This window comes from Petaurus breviceps, unplaced genomic scaffold, assembly GCF_028583685.1.
Source record: "Petaurus breviceps papuanus isolate PSGF00001 unplaced genomic scaffold, PetGlider_PUasm1.0 90822, whole genome shotgun sequence".
NCBI lineage: Eukaryota > Metazoa > Chordata > Mammalia > Diprotodontia > Petauridae > Petaurus > Petaurus breviceps.
In genome coordinates this window covers 5555810-5570772 of record NW_027187351.1, presented here as the reverse complement: position 1 = coordinate 5570772, position 14963 = coordinate 5555810, and the positions used below count along the sequence as shown (strand labels likewise).

Below are 14963 nucleotides of genomic sequence, written 5' to 3'. Positions count from 1 at the left end.
GAACTAGAGCGGACCACCCCCTCCTCCCCCTAGCCCTGCTGCTTAGGATTCTCAAATTTACAATCACGAAAGTTCTATTGTCTCAGGATTGGCCCTTAGTGACACATGACATCATAGAACTCGATTCATAATTCGGCTTCCTATTCGCCCATCGCGCCATTGTGACGTCACAATCAGCCCACGTTTTATTGTAGGTACCCAACTCCCTCCTCTCCTCATCTTCTTGGTTCCTCCCCGATTCGGCCCTCCCTCCCACATCCTCTTCGGCTCTAGCGTGACAGCCTGAAAGCGGCTGTCCACTTCAGCTTTTACCGCTGCCGTAGCTGTTGCTGTTTTCGCAAAGCTGCTGCCACTCGGTCTAAGGAGGTAAGCTATTAGCTTTAGGAAACTTCGTCCTGGAGCTCTGTTCTGCCATGGCAGATGTGGAAAAAAATGAAGGAAGCAGAGGGGCTTGCCTTCTACCATTACATTTTCTCTCCCTCGTCTCCCAAGGCTGGATCGAGTCTGAGAGTAGTTTATCTTATGAATTCAGCTGTTCCCGCTTTACCACTGTGGGTTGGAAGAGCTATATTTTTTTTTCCGCCGCCTTCTCGGGCATAGAAAAGTATGCCTTTTTGGAAGGTGGATGAGCAAGGGGTAGATAGAGGTTTCTTCCTCTTCTGACCCCCCGCCCCCACCCCCTACTGCATTTTCCTCCAGTCTTATTTGGAACATGAAGCTTAAGAGTTTATTTTCCCTACGGATGCCTTTCGCACCTGTTAGGCTAGTGGAAAGGACTACACTGGTTTTCTCCACCTAACAGATTCTATGTGGATGCAGACTCTGCAAAGAGACCTAGATGCGGGGCGGGATAGGGTACTCTGTGGTAGGTCTCTCTATGGTTGTCCGCTGACCGGCTTTGGATGGATTCGTAGACGGGAGGTCGGGGGAGCTGTTAGCTGCTGCGGCTTCCGTTTGGGTGGATTTACAAATGTTGAAGAAGGAGGGGGACGCTTTAGAGTAGGGTTTCCCCTGCTGTTGTCAGAAGCTTGGGACAAAAAAAGAAGAAATCAGCTGCTTGAGTCCATTTCTACTCTCAGGGCGGTGAGATGAGGCGAATGTTAGTTTTTCATCTCCGTTCCCCCCATGACTTAACCTCCCAAGCAAATCAAGCGGGGCGTTAGGAGGGTGGGGGGTCTGTTTGTCAGTGTGTGTGTGACTGTGTGTGCGCGTGCCTGTGTATGCCGCCCTTCCTCCAGGACCGGGTGGAAAGATTGCTTTCATGGGACTGCTTTGGTTTTATTAAAACCAGATAGGAATGGCTTTAAAACCTTGTGATGATGAGTGGTGAGAAAGATGAGACTGGCTAAAGAGGCAGGGTGGCTCCGAGGAAACGACAAAGGCAGCCGTTTTAGGGAGGTAGGAAGCGAAGAGCCTCTATGCAGACCCGGTCTACCCCCCAACATCAGCCCATGAGAGCGGCGGGAGCTGGTTGGCTGTGTGTTTGAGCCTAGAGCCGACTACCTCTAGGGAGAGAGGAAGGGGTGGGAAGGAAGGGTTGCTCGGAAACTTGAGTACTGGATGGTGAGGGGGCTAGGGAGGGAGAGAAGCTGGGAGAAGGGGTATATCTTTTTTTTTTAACTTTGTAAGGAAAACAGCTTATTTAGCATTTTCATACAGCCCCATTTTCTTTCCTTCCCCCCCCCCCCCCCAAACAAACAAACCCTGCGTGCTAGAGCTTTTAGTCTCTGTCTTGTACATGTTGAGTGCGATTGCAAGTTAAGGGTGAGAATTTTCCTTTTCGGTTGTGACTTAACTTCCCCTCCCACTTAGTTCCAGGTGGCCGATCTGGAGTATAGTGTGTATTGTCCAAATCGGGTCACAGCAACTCGTACAATTGAGAAATTCGGTGAGTAGTTATTAGCTAGGTGGGAAGGCATAAAAGGCGGAGTTGCTGGGAACCCGGGACTGGTAGTGGCGGGGAGAGAACTGGATCAGTTAGAGGAAGGGCTGTATTAGTGTTAAAAGAAGACGGAAGAGCTGCAACATTGCAACCTGGTCCCACCAACTTTGCAGATGTCTTGTTTCTCGATGTCGTTTTCTGTGCATGCTTTCTTCTTTTAACCAAAAAGTTAACATTTAACTCATTTTCACTGACCTGTTGTAGAGAAAAGGTACGAATTAATTTTCTTTTTACCTCTTAAATGGAGCACATTTTAAAAGATCTGGGGGTTTAGTTCATTGAATCAACACTGTGACATAGAAGCTAAAAAACAAACACAAAAAATACCTTAGAGGATATGATGCTCACCTCATGGAAGGTAAAAGTCCAATTGTACTCAGCACTCATCAGACCACATCTGGATTTTTGTGTTCAATTCTGGGCACCACAGTTTAGGTAGGACACTAGCAGGCAGGATCATATTCAAGGGAGAGCTAGCTAGCAGGATGAGGAAAATAAATGGAACCGTGACTATAGGGAGATCAGTTGAAGGAACTCGAACTTAGAGAAAAGACTTTGAGGGGACATGATAGTTAAGTGAGTCACTTTGTGAGGCAGCATTATAAAAAAGCAATGAGGCTCATTCTGTCTGACCCCAAATGAACCTTAAAAAAAATCGAATTATCAAACACTATCTGTGATTCTCCAGAGAAGCCACCACCATGAGAATCCCTACTTATGGATGTGATCTAGCTTCTTTTCTGTTCCTTAGGTGTTTGCCTCTTCCTCTCCTGTGTGTGGTTTTTGTTTGTTTGGTCTTCAATTTAAAAGAAAACTCTGGTTGACAGTTATTGATAAATAATTGAAGAAAATTTTATCTTTTGCCTGAAGGTGAACACCAAAAAGAGATGCTAAGATTACTGATACTCTTGCAAAATGCTTCACAAACTTTTTCTCCCTCCTTCCCCATTTTCATAAAGATAAAACCCCAAGACACTTGATTTGGGTAGTAGGGGTTGGAGGAGGGAAATTAGATGGACTTATTTTTTCAAAACTACCTTTGGAGATTCATGATTCAGAGAGTAAAGGAGCTAGGTTAAGTTGGATTTCCTCACCTCTGAATCTACTTTGACAGATAAGATTAAAAAGACCTATCTTTATATTTATTTGCCTGTTGGTGTTGGTACATAAAACTAGTCACTCAGCTTCTCTGGTATTAAGAACGTTGGACTAGGAAGACATTTCAGTTCCTAATTCCAACTATCCCATTCACTGTACCCTGAGGCTTGTCACTTCACTGTGCTGGGTCATTTTCTTCATATGTAAAATGAAGAGGTTGGACCTCTTATCTCTTAAAGTCCCTTTAATTGCAAGGCTGACCTTTTTCATCTTTTTCATCCTTTTTTGTTCTCTGGTCTCTCTATCTGTTGTTTGTTGAGGGACTTTTGCTCCCTCCTCATCCACCCTTTTGCCTACTAACCTGAATTACATAGCTCAAAGTAGAAGTGTTTATTTCTTTCTCTGCATTGCAACTTGTGTGGTACTGAGAGTAGATAAAATTTCACCAATCAACCTCAAAACATGAAACTTTGTGGTTGTCTATGGTTCTTTATCCTTGGTGTTTTAATATCCACTCCAAATGAAGTTGTCTTCCCTTTGGGCAGTTTAAATGTCTTCATTTTCCTTTAGCTAAATGCTGTCGGTGACTAAATCTTTTTTTGTCTCCAATGCTTCTAACAACATTATTATTTTCTTTTTTAAAAAAAAAAATTTTTTTGGCATTTTGGAGGGCAATTGGGGTTAAGGAACTTGTCCAAGGTAACACGCCTAGTTTTTTTGTGTGGGTGTTAAGTGTCTGTAGGCCAGAACCGAACTCAGGACCTCCTGACTCTTGGGCCAGCGCTTTACTCACTGCGCCACCTAGCCTCCCCTACGTTATTATTTTCTTGCCTGCAATTTTGGCCTTGTACATCTTGGTTGTGTTGCCATTTTTTTTCATCTTTTATCTAAAGCTCCCATCAAATTATCTAGGAATACCTATTCCTTCTCCTGCTACCTAGTCTTTGCTACTGAAAACATATCGTCTCACTGAGGGAGATCACAGGATCTCACACTACCACTGGTATCAGAAACAGAAACCCCAGCATCCAGCTTTCACTTAAAAGAGAGTACTTGAGTGAATTGACTACCTCTAGAGGGAGCCCATAGTACTTTTGGATGGTTCTATTGTTAAGAAGTTTTGATTTGTAGGTAGGAAACTTGGGTTCAAGTTCTGTTTCCCACACATTATTTTGTGACCATGGGAAAGCTACTTAACCCCTCAGCCTCACTTTGCTTTACTATAAAATGGGAGTAATTAATATGTTCATCACATTACCTCATGGGGTTATGTAAGGAAATCCCTTTTTCAGACCTTAAAATGTTATATAAATGTGAGTTGTCCATTATTCTTTATTAAATCAAACCTAAATAAGCCTTCTTGAAGCTTCCATCCAGTGCACCTTGTTCTTTAATCTAGTGCCAGGCCTACTATGTTTAAGCCCCTTTCTATGGTAACAACTCTTTAAGAGCCTCAGTACCATTTTCATGGGAGAAGCTAGGTAGTAAAGTGGATAGAACAGTGGCCCTGAAGTCAGGAAGACCTGAGTTCAAATCTAGCCTCAGACATTTACTTGGTTGTGTGACCCTGGGCAAGTCATTTAACCCTGTTTGCCTCAGTTTTCTCATGTCTATAATAACCAGGATAAGGGAATGGCAAACTACTCCAGTATCTTTGCCAAGAAAACCCCAGATGGGGTCATGGAGAATTGGGCATGACTGAAAAATGACTAAATAACAACTTACCATGTTCTCCCTGAATCTTTCCTCCTCATTTCCTTCAACTCATCTTCCTGTCAGGGTTTTCATGTTCTGCATGCTCCTGCTTGTTCTCAACTAAATATTCTTCAGCTTGTCAGCATCCGATCTAAACGGTTGTCCAGAATTGAACACAAAATTTAAGAGATGGTCTGACCAGGACACAGTGCAGTGGCCTGTCACCTTCCATGAGCTCAATACTATACTTCTCTTAATGTAACTTAAAGTTGGCTTTAGTTTTTTCAGCTTCAGCCAATCAGTGAGCATTATGCCCCCACAACATGCCAGGCATTGATGATTCTGTATATAAAAAGTGAAAGAGTGTCACAGTGTTGGATAGTTGACTTTGCAGTCTTCTAAAACCATAACTTCTCCATAGGCACTTTGTACTTGTGAAGTTGATTTTTTTAAGAGCCCCAGGTATAAGACTTTATATTTGTGTCATTAAATTTCATCTTATATTCAGCCTGCCATTCTAGCCTGTCAAAATCTTTTTGGATCCTGATTTTGACACCCAGGGTAAGGTATCCCTTCCAGCATCAAGTCCTTAATTTCCAACTCATCATAGTAAATTTATCACTTTGTCAGCTGATTTAGGTCACATTTCTCTATATCTGTCTTGTATACATTCTAAATTTGGTTTATGGTCTATGTTATTCCATGTCTATCCTACATATGCTTAATTTATCATTTTTATATGAACATTTTGATCACTCAGTTAGATTTGATCTTTGCAGGCATGGAACCTTTGGGTGTATGACTTGTTTTATATCTTGTTATACAGTATGTCATACACAGATTCATTCAGTAAAAATTTTCTTCCCATGTGTATAAGATATTGAACTAAGTGTTAAGGGACCTCCAGATAAATATATCACAAATCTTTCCCTCAAAGAGCTGGTTATGGTTATTTTTTTTTATAAATAACACAAAGGTAGAAAATACACATTTTAGGAGGAGAGTTTAAAACCAGGGACTGGGATATCAATGGAAAGATTTCTTTTTAGCCAGGGAGATCAGGAAACGGCTTTGAAGAACTTTTAAGTGAATATTATCATAATTATTTTTAATAATAATACTAAATTGAAAAGGTGGCATTAACTAGGTAGCATTTTAACTAGGAATGAGGAAAAAGGAGGCTTCTTAGACTGAGGGAGAACTATATAACCATTGCATGGAGGAAGGCAAACATAGAGTATGTTCAGGAAGGTTTTAGTCTGGTTTGGTTGAGTTTAGGTTAAGTGAAAGGTAGAAGTGACATAAAGCAGGTGCCACTTGAATTCTAAACTAAGACATTGGACCTTTATTTAAAAGCCATTGAGAGTTTTTGAGCAGGAGGTTGACAACCATTGCATGTCCTTTTGGGAAGTATAATTATTATACGGTGAGATATGAAATAAATTAGGGATAGGGGGATGGAGAGATTGAGAAATATCAGTTAACAGGCATTTATTAAGCGTTTCTGTATGTGCCAGCCACTAGGAAAGCAGCAGCAGCATGGTGTAGTAGAGAGATCAGTGGGCCAAGAGTCAGGAAGACCCCTGGGTTCAAGTTACCTAAACTCTGTGTTTCAGTTTACACATCTTCATCCCCTCCTCCCCTCTTTCTAGCCTTTTTGGCATGTTGTCTTCTCCCATTAAATTTTTAGCTCCTTGAGGACAGGCTTGATAAATACTGAATATTATCAAATTGAATGGTGGTGGGATATGGAAGTACATCTTGTCTGAAGGATGGATTGTATAGGGGAGAGATGAGATAAGGAGACCAATTAGGAGTTTATTGCAGTGGGATAGGTAAAAGGTGATGAGGCCCTGTACTACAGTGGTATATATGAGTAGAAAAAAGGGGACAGATACAAGAGATGGAAGTAGAAATGACAAGATTTGGCCATCAAATGGATATGTGGGGTGAGAGAGAGAGTCAGGATTTGAGCATGGCACTGAGATTATGAACCCAAGTGATTAGAAGGATGATTTTTGTTGTTGAGTCATTTCAGTCATGTCTAACTCATTATGTCTTGGCAAAGATTCTGAAGTGGTTTGCCATTTATATTGTTCAAGAGATCTCCAGCTCATTTTATAGATGAGGAATTGAGGCAAACAGGGTTAAGTGACTTGCCCACACAGCTAGTAAGTGTCTTAGGCCATATTTGAATTCATGAAGATGAATGAATGAGTCTTCCTGATGCCAAGCCTAGTGATCCATCCACTGTGCCACCTAGTTGCCCCAGAAAGATGATAGTGCCCTTAACAGAAATAGAGAAGTTAAGAAGGAGCACTGGATTTAGTGAGAAAGATAATGAGTTATTTTGGAAAAGTTGAATTTGATAGAAGGTGGTCTTGGTGTAAGGAAGACTTAATCATATTCTGCCTCAGACACTTATTTAGCTGTGTGACCCTGAGCAATTCACTTATCTTCTGTCAGCATCAGTTTTCTTCAGCTATAAGATGGAGGATAATAATAGTACTTATCTCAAAAGGTTGTGAGGATCAAGTAGATGTGAAGTTCTTTGTAAATCTCAAAGTGCTATATAAATGCTAGTTTTTATTACACAAATGTTGATGGGATATCAGGTTCAGAATGTTCAGTAGGCAGTTGTTGCGACTAGGGCCAGAAATAACAGGTCTAAGAATCCTTAGCATGGAGAAAATAATTAAATCCGTGTGAACTGATGAGATTACCAAGAAAGAGAAGAGAAAAAAAGGGCCCAGGACAAGCCTTGGGGTATACCCATAGCTAGGTGGCATGTTATGGATGATGATCTATCTATTGCAATATTCCAGGCTGTAACAAAGAAAGCCTTGAACCGGGGTTGGAACACAGAGAATGGAATGTTACAGAGTGATGCCAAGGATGTTATGAGAAAATAATCCACAGGATTTGGCAGCTGATTGGATGTAAGAGTAAAAGGAGGGGGAGGGGGGCACAATGACAAACAAAGAATATCCAGATTTTGAGCCTAATTAAGTGGAGGATGGTGCCATTAACAGACATACAGAAGTCAGAGAACTTTGGTTGGACTTATGAGAGGTTAGAAGTATGTGGAGATTGTTATAGTGTTGATTTGGTGAATATGAGTTGCTGGATGGGCATCCAGATATAAATGGTGGCCAGCATGTTGGAAATATAAGTTTAAAATTCAAAAGATGGGTATGGACTATCAAATTTTTTCTTCTTTTCTCCCCAGTAGTCCTCTTTATCATGTCTCTATTGTCTTCATTCTGTGGCTTGTATTTTTCTTTTCCGTCATTATCATCTTTAAGATCATAGTTAATTTTTTCTGTGGATCCATAACGTTTGAGTTGGAAGAATCCCACAAAGCCTTAGTTTTTGGCTTTGTTTTCTTCTACCCTTAGAGCCCTTTTTGACAGATCCTCTGCCCTGGACCCTGTTGCCAAGGGAAAATTTTTTTGAAATTAAATGGAAAAAAATTGCTTGTCCAAACAACTCTGTAATTTGATTCACCCATAGAAAATCAGTAGAATGTTAGAATTGAAAAGCACCTTTAAAATCACTCATTCTAAACACACCCCCCACCTCCCCCAGTAAATAGAGAAGTTAAACATCCATTAAAATGTAAGACCCTTCAGGCTAATTTCAGTTTTATCTTTGTATCCCCAATACTTAGCATCCAGTGCTTTCTTTCTACCCAGTATCACTGAATAAATGTTAAATTGAATTTAAGGCACGAGTATCTTAACTTCCTTCTAGTCCAAAGCCTAAAGTAATAAAATAATCATAAAAATTTATGTTTCAAAATAGTATTTTATATAACATGTATAGAGCATAGGGTCTGGGCTCAAGCTCCCAAGTCACACTCTGACTACTAGGTTGAATCCACAGAATACACATGGCTTGCTATTTTTTCTTTCAGAGTTCTTGGGGTGACCCTGAGAGGCTGAGGTAGTTTTCTAATGCTATCACACAGAAGCCCCCATTCAGTTCCCTTGGAATAATTATTTGACCAATTATCCTGCCAATAACATTTTGGCCAGTTGATCACTCCTCAGTATCAATCAGTTAATATTAATTAGCTTTTACAAAGTGATGTTTGCTTAGAAAGAATAAGCAAGGACAGGGGTACAGAAATATCTCCGCAAACCAAGGCACACCCTCCTTTATACACCAACTTGGTCCCTGCCAGTGTGGACTCACACTTAAAGTGATGACTGACAAACATGACCACCAAGTTCACTTCTGAGTACAGACAAGGTATCTTGGCTGCTGGGTCAGTTCACTTCTGGGATAGGTCAAGCTCCATGCCACTATCTCACTGAGCTCAGGTTCTATGGCTACTTAGAGATTCTACCATGCATACCAATTGCTGGACCTCTGGTGGCTCTTATGATCTGTTGCAACTCACCAGGTTTAACCTGGCTAATTCTTTGTAGCTAAAATCAAGAAAGAATAAGTGCAAGAGGTAAGACACTTCTGAGCCATGTATTCATAGCCACATGGTGACAGACTGAGAAAGAGGCCAAGCTCCATCCTTAACCCAGATGCCCACAACAGTTCTTGCCTTGTTCACTACTGGGTAACGTTCTTTAGAGCCTTTTTTATGTATACTCGTTTCTGGCTCAGCAGACAATTAAAAGGCTTTGTATCACCACATTAAGATTTGTACTTGCTGCAGGGAAAGAGCTTAAGGCTCTCTCATTGATTCTCATTTCCAGAAGCAGATCCAGTAGCTCTCCTTGTGGAATGCCGAAAAGTAGAGGATGTTACCAATACTTTGAGCTCTGGTTCCAGCTCCCCCCTCCCCACCCTGGGTCATTTAATTTTTGACTGTAAATTGCCTACTAGTATCTTGGTTGTTTCAGTCTTTGACATTTAATGGAAAAAACACAGTTGTTATGGAGGATGTCTGAAAACTGCCATGGCATCTGGTGTTACCATTCTGTGGTGCCATCCTTTTCCAAAGCAGTACATTGTTTCTGCCTCAGGGCTGTATAAAATATAAAAACTATAAAAGAGGCTGACCTGAGGGTTCTAGATTAGATTAGTAAATAAGACATAGGTAGGACACAGCCTTTCTGTTAACAAAGGGTAAATTTCAAATTCAATGGATTGTTAGTTGTAAATAGTTATTTGTATTGTTGAATAATTTTCAGAGAATATACTTACTTGTATTTTTTTAATTTGTTTATACTAGTCATCTAGGTTAAAAGTTAAAAGCAAAATTAATTTTAAAAAATTAACAAAAAGAAGAAACTTATTGTCAGAAATAGTAGTAACAGTAATAGGGTGCTACTAACAGGCTTTTTTAAGAGGAAATTTTCTGTCCCAATAAAGTACATTGTACATGAAAATGAAAAAGATCTGACCTAATTCGAAGTTTCCATTCCATAGTAGAACACACCACCTGACTAGTCTCTAAATGTTATCATTCCCAAGCTGTTCAACTCCTACTGAACTATGGCATGTTCCCACTGTGGGAACATTTTTAGTTGATTTGTGTCTGTTTGTTTTTAAAATTACATGGGCCTTGTATCAGAAAGTATCTGACTGGTACATTTTTAGAAACATTAAATAGCCAACCAAATTCCATGCCTCCTCTGGTTGGGCTTCAGCTGGGTGCTTTTAAAAAGAAGAGCCAGTAATGCTGGAGAGGAATATAATTAAGCACAGTAGAGACCTTTGCTCTTGTGTTTTGGCAGAGTCCTAAGTGACTGAGATTTAGGGGATATATTTAATCATTTTTCAGTCGTTTTGACTCTGCATGACCCCTTTTCGGGGTTTTCTTGGTAAAGATACTGGAGTGGTTTGCCATTTCCTATTCCAGCTCTTTTTACCAATGAGGAAACTGAGGCAGACAGGGTTAAGTGACTTTGCCTTGGGTTACACAGATTAAGGGGAATGAAAAGCATCTCCTTTTAGAGTGATGCATAGACCTTAAAGGGGAGAATAGCAGCTTTCTCTAAACCGAGCTGTAGTTATGGGTATATCTATGGAATTAAACTCCATCCACCGGATCTAGCATAGTATCAATCACTTTCTCCCTAACTTCATAAATTTGCACTTTCCTCCCTTGTCTTAACCCTCAGCAATACCATCTTTAAAAAAAAAAAAGGATCCTTATCTTCTGTTATCATAGGACCATAGATTAGTTAGGGACCTCATTGATCATTTCATTTAGTGCAGTGCCCTCATGTAACAGATGGGGAAACTGAGGTTCAGAATGGTAAAAATGATTTGTTCAAGAACACACAGCTTTTGAGTAACAGAGCTGGTGTTCAAAACCAGTTCTTCCAACTTTAGATCTGGTGTTCCTTCCACTCTACAATGCCAGGAATTATTCCTCTGAAGTGATTGTTATGAAATTCTCCTTCCCCAAGGAATAGTTCTCAGGATGCCAAATTCAGTAATTATTCATTTGCTACCCTAGGGTGTAATAGCTGTCTGGTTCATGTATCCCTACGGGTAGTGTTCCAGGCACCTCTGCTCCTGTCTTTGGCACTCTTTACACTGCTCTACTAGAGAAGAACTTACTTTAATTTTAGAAGGAAAATTTGTAGGTAACTGCCTTCTCTTTATTTTAATTGATATCATCTTTTGGTAAATCTGAATTTAATACAAATGGCTTCTCAGCTTTACTCCACATATTTTAAGTGAGTGATAGTCTTTATTTAGACTGAAAATTTGAGTAGCAACATGGTCTAGTGTTAGAAAAGAGTTGGAAAGCCTCAGTTCAAGTCCCAACTCTACCAGCTTGTGTGAGCTTTTACCATTTGACTTTTCTGAGCCTCAGTTTCTCTTCTCTGTAAAATGAGGGTAATTTGTTTTGGTAGGGTTCTTAAGGATCTAGAATGCAGACTTTTCAGCCGTAGAGCTTTCCTGATCAAGTATATAAGTGTATTACAAATGCAAAGTACTAAGTGTTGATGGTGATAATAATATTCCTTTTTTATTTTTTTTTTTTAAAGCAATCAGGGTTAAGTAACTTGCTCAAGGTTACACGGCCAGTTATTTCTGGGTGTGGTGCTGAGTATCTGAGCCCGGATTTTGATCCAGGTCATCCCGACACTGGAGCCAGTGCTCTTACTCGCTGAGCCACCTGGTCGCCCCTAAGCAATTGGGGTTAAGTAACTTGCTCAAGGTTACACGGCCAGGTGTTTCTGGGTGGGTGCTAAGTGTCTGAGCCCGGGATTCGATCTCCAGGTCTTCTCAACCCTGGAGCCGGTGCTCTTACTCGCTGTGCTACACCTGGCCGCCCCAATAATATTCCTTTTAAGTAACTTTTTTTAAGAAGTCCAGCTGAATTCTACCTTGAAAACTTTGTACCCAGTTTGCCTTAGAGTGACTCTTTGGTCCTAGGCTGCAAGTGGGGCCAGTCATGTTGACTGAGCAAGAGATATGGAGACTTGCCTGTACTGGAGCATTGTGGACATTTAGAGGAAGTCGTTGCGTGGCTCCTTTCTGGAGGAATTCCTGGGTAATGAGGAAGAGTGGCCCGGGATGAGGTGGCCTGGCTGGGGTGAGACTTGTGCTGTTTGTGGGAAGGTGTCTTCAGATTGAAGACCACACATATCCATGGAAGTGTTTAGGTACAGACATGCAAATTTAAAGTCTTTTCTGGCTTCTTCCCTAACTCGTATACCCAAACCTGAAAAAGGCGGTGGTTTGATTTGTAAGTGTTCTACTTGTAAAATTTTTCACTGTAGAACTTTATAATAAAGTCTCTGCTTTTTGATTTTTGCATTTATATTCTTTCTCATCCTTTCCTCTCTTTCCCTGTTGAATCTGCATAATAAATAAGGACTTTCAATTGTCCTTTGATAGTGCTTGATGTTTTTTGTACCTTTCAAATTTTTCCAGAGCCCTGATTGTTTCTTTTTGATCATGGAAATAGGGGGAACAGGGGCAGCTAGGTGGTGCAGTGAATAGATCACCAGCCCTGGAGTCAGGAGGACCTGAGTTCAAATTCAGCCTCAGACACTTAACACTTACTAGCTGTGTGACCTTGGGCAAGTCACTTAACCCCAAATTGCCATGCCTTCCCACCTCCAAAAAAGCAAAGCAAAGAAATAAGGGAATCCCTGGCCAAATTGGCAGTGACAATTTTGTGGGAAAGCTCTATGGCTGAAAAGTCTGTATTCTAGGCACTAAACCTGTCACACACACATGGTGTTATTCAGTCCAATTCTTCATGACTCCTGTGGGGGAGGAGGGGTAGTTCTTGACCAAGATACTGGAGTGGTTTGCTAATTTACTTCTCCAGCTCATTTTAAAGATGAGGAAACAGAAGCAAACAGGGCTAGGTGACTTGCCCAGAGTCACACAGTGTCTGAGGCCAAATTTAAACTCTGGAAGATGAATCTTCCTGACTCCAGGCCCAGCATTCACAGCATCACCTACCTGCCCAGAGAGAGATGTAGACATATCTATATCACCCCCTCCACCCCCACCCACCCCCACACTGAAGAGGCTGACGTATTGTGATGTATAGACTGTATTCACTGAAAATTAATTGCATAATTTACTACATATTTAAATTTTTTTATTAAAATTTATTTTATCCAATTATCAAGCATTTTTTTCCTCTTTTCCCTTCATATAACATCTGCTATTATGTGCTTCACACTATACTAAGCACTTTAACAAAACCTTTGTAACAAATATGTATAATTAAATAAAAGAATTTCCCACAGTTATGTCCAAAAATATATGTCCCATTCTGTGTATTAATCAGTTGCCTCTCTGCCAGAAAGTGGGCAGCATTCATCTGTCCTCTGGAATCATGGTTGATAATTACTTGGTCAGTTTTTTTTTTAAGTGTTTCAAAATCATTTTATAGTGTTGATGTCATATAAATTGTTTTCCTGGTTAGCTCATTTCATACAAAGCTTCCCAGATGTCTCTGAAACCATCCTTTTCATTATTTTCCTTCCAGCACATTAGCATTCTATTATATCTTATGAATGTACCATAATTTTTCCAGCTATTATTTAGTTGATACATATACCCTGTTTCCAGGTCTTTGCCACTTCAAAGAGTTCCTAACACCTGAAGAAGCTAACAGTATTGTTAAAACGGCCAGATTCTATTTACTCAAAAAAATGATCGCATAATTTGCTAGGCAGGTTTTCTTCGAATTTGATATCTGACTAGATGTTAAAACAGCTCTTGTTAAAATGATAAGGCAGAGGATTATATCAGCATTTGACCTTCTTTTAAGAATCATGCAGGTCTATAGAATGTTTAAACTTGCTCTGCAAAAGGAAGACCAGCACATATATTTGAATAGCATTTAGGAATCGAGATTAAGTTTGAAGGAGAAAGTGATTTGGTATCTTCAGCTTAATACAATTAACTCTCCCCCCACCCTTCCCCACTCCCTGTCCCCCTCAAAGTATGAAATGAAATAATCTAATATTTCTCTTAGGGAAAGTTTAGTGTAACTTATATTTGTGATTTTTCTTTCTTTGGAGTTGCATTTGTTTAGAGTTTTTTAGGTTGCTATTTTTCACTCTTGAGCTTAGAGGAACATGACTAATTTAATTGCATATTCAAGTAATCTCATCAGGCTGTAATCAGCTGAGACTTATAAGCGATTTAGGCACAGCATAAAATGTTGATTAAAAGCCTTTGGAATATCTGCCTCTCCCAGTTATTATCTATAGTTTGTTCATTTAAAAAATTCTAAATGACTTTTTTTTTTTAAGAAAGGTCCTAGTTTTCTCTAATCTGGAAATATCTTCCTTAAAAAAGGAAACCATTTTTTAAAATGGCAGATTTCACCGTAGACAAGAATTTACTTTTTACTGTTATATGTTTTAGCCTTGAAGATGCATCTAGACTGCCAGACTAGATTCCTAATCTCAGGACCTCTACATAGCATTTTGAGATACTAAAGGCCAAGAAATTCTAGGGACACTCAATTCCATTTACATAGAACTTTACCTTCAACTTGGTCATTTTCTTTTTGCCTCCCTAGAGATTAGTTTGGTATATAGGCTCAGTTGCCCCAAAGGGACAGCTAGGAGCTTCAGTGGATAGAATTCCTGAGCTGGAGTCAAGAAGTTTCATCTTCCTGAGTTCAAATCCTGCCTCAGACACTTATCTGTGTGACCCTGGCCAAGTCACTTAAACTTGTTTGCCTCAGTTTCCTCATCTATAAAATGAACTGGAGAAGGAAATGGCAAACCACTCCAGTATCTTTGCCAAGAAAACCTCAAATGCGGTCACG

At 40.1% G+C, this 14963-nt stretch overlaps 1 protein-coding gene across 2 annotated transcripts in view; it reads left to right on the top strand.

Moving 5' to 3' along the window:
- The first annotated feature begins 207 nt into the window (after positions 1-207).
- ELOVL5 (ELOVL fatty acid elongase 5) overlaps positions 208-14963 on the top strand; it is a 90558-nt gene continuing 75802 nt past the window's right edge. Inside the window, exon 1 of one of the 2 annotated variants that reach the window (XM_069070625.1) lies at positions 208-366. The gene's annotated coding sequence lies outside the window, so the exon portion shown is untranslated. Of the gene's footprint in view, positions 367-1865; positions 1889-14963 lie in introns of those variants that run through there. The other variant, XM_069070626.1, reaches the window with a different exon arrangement.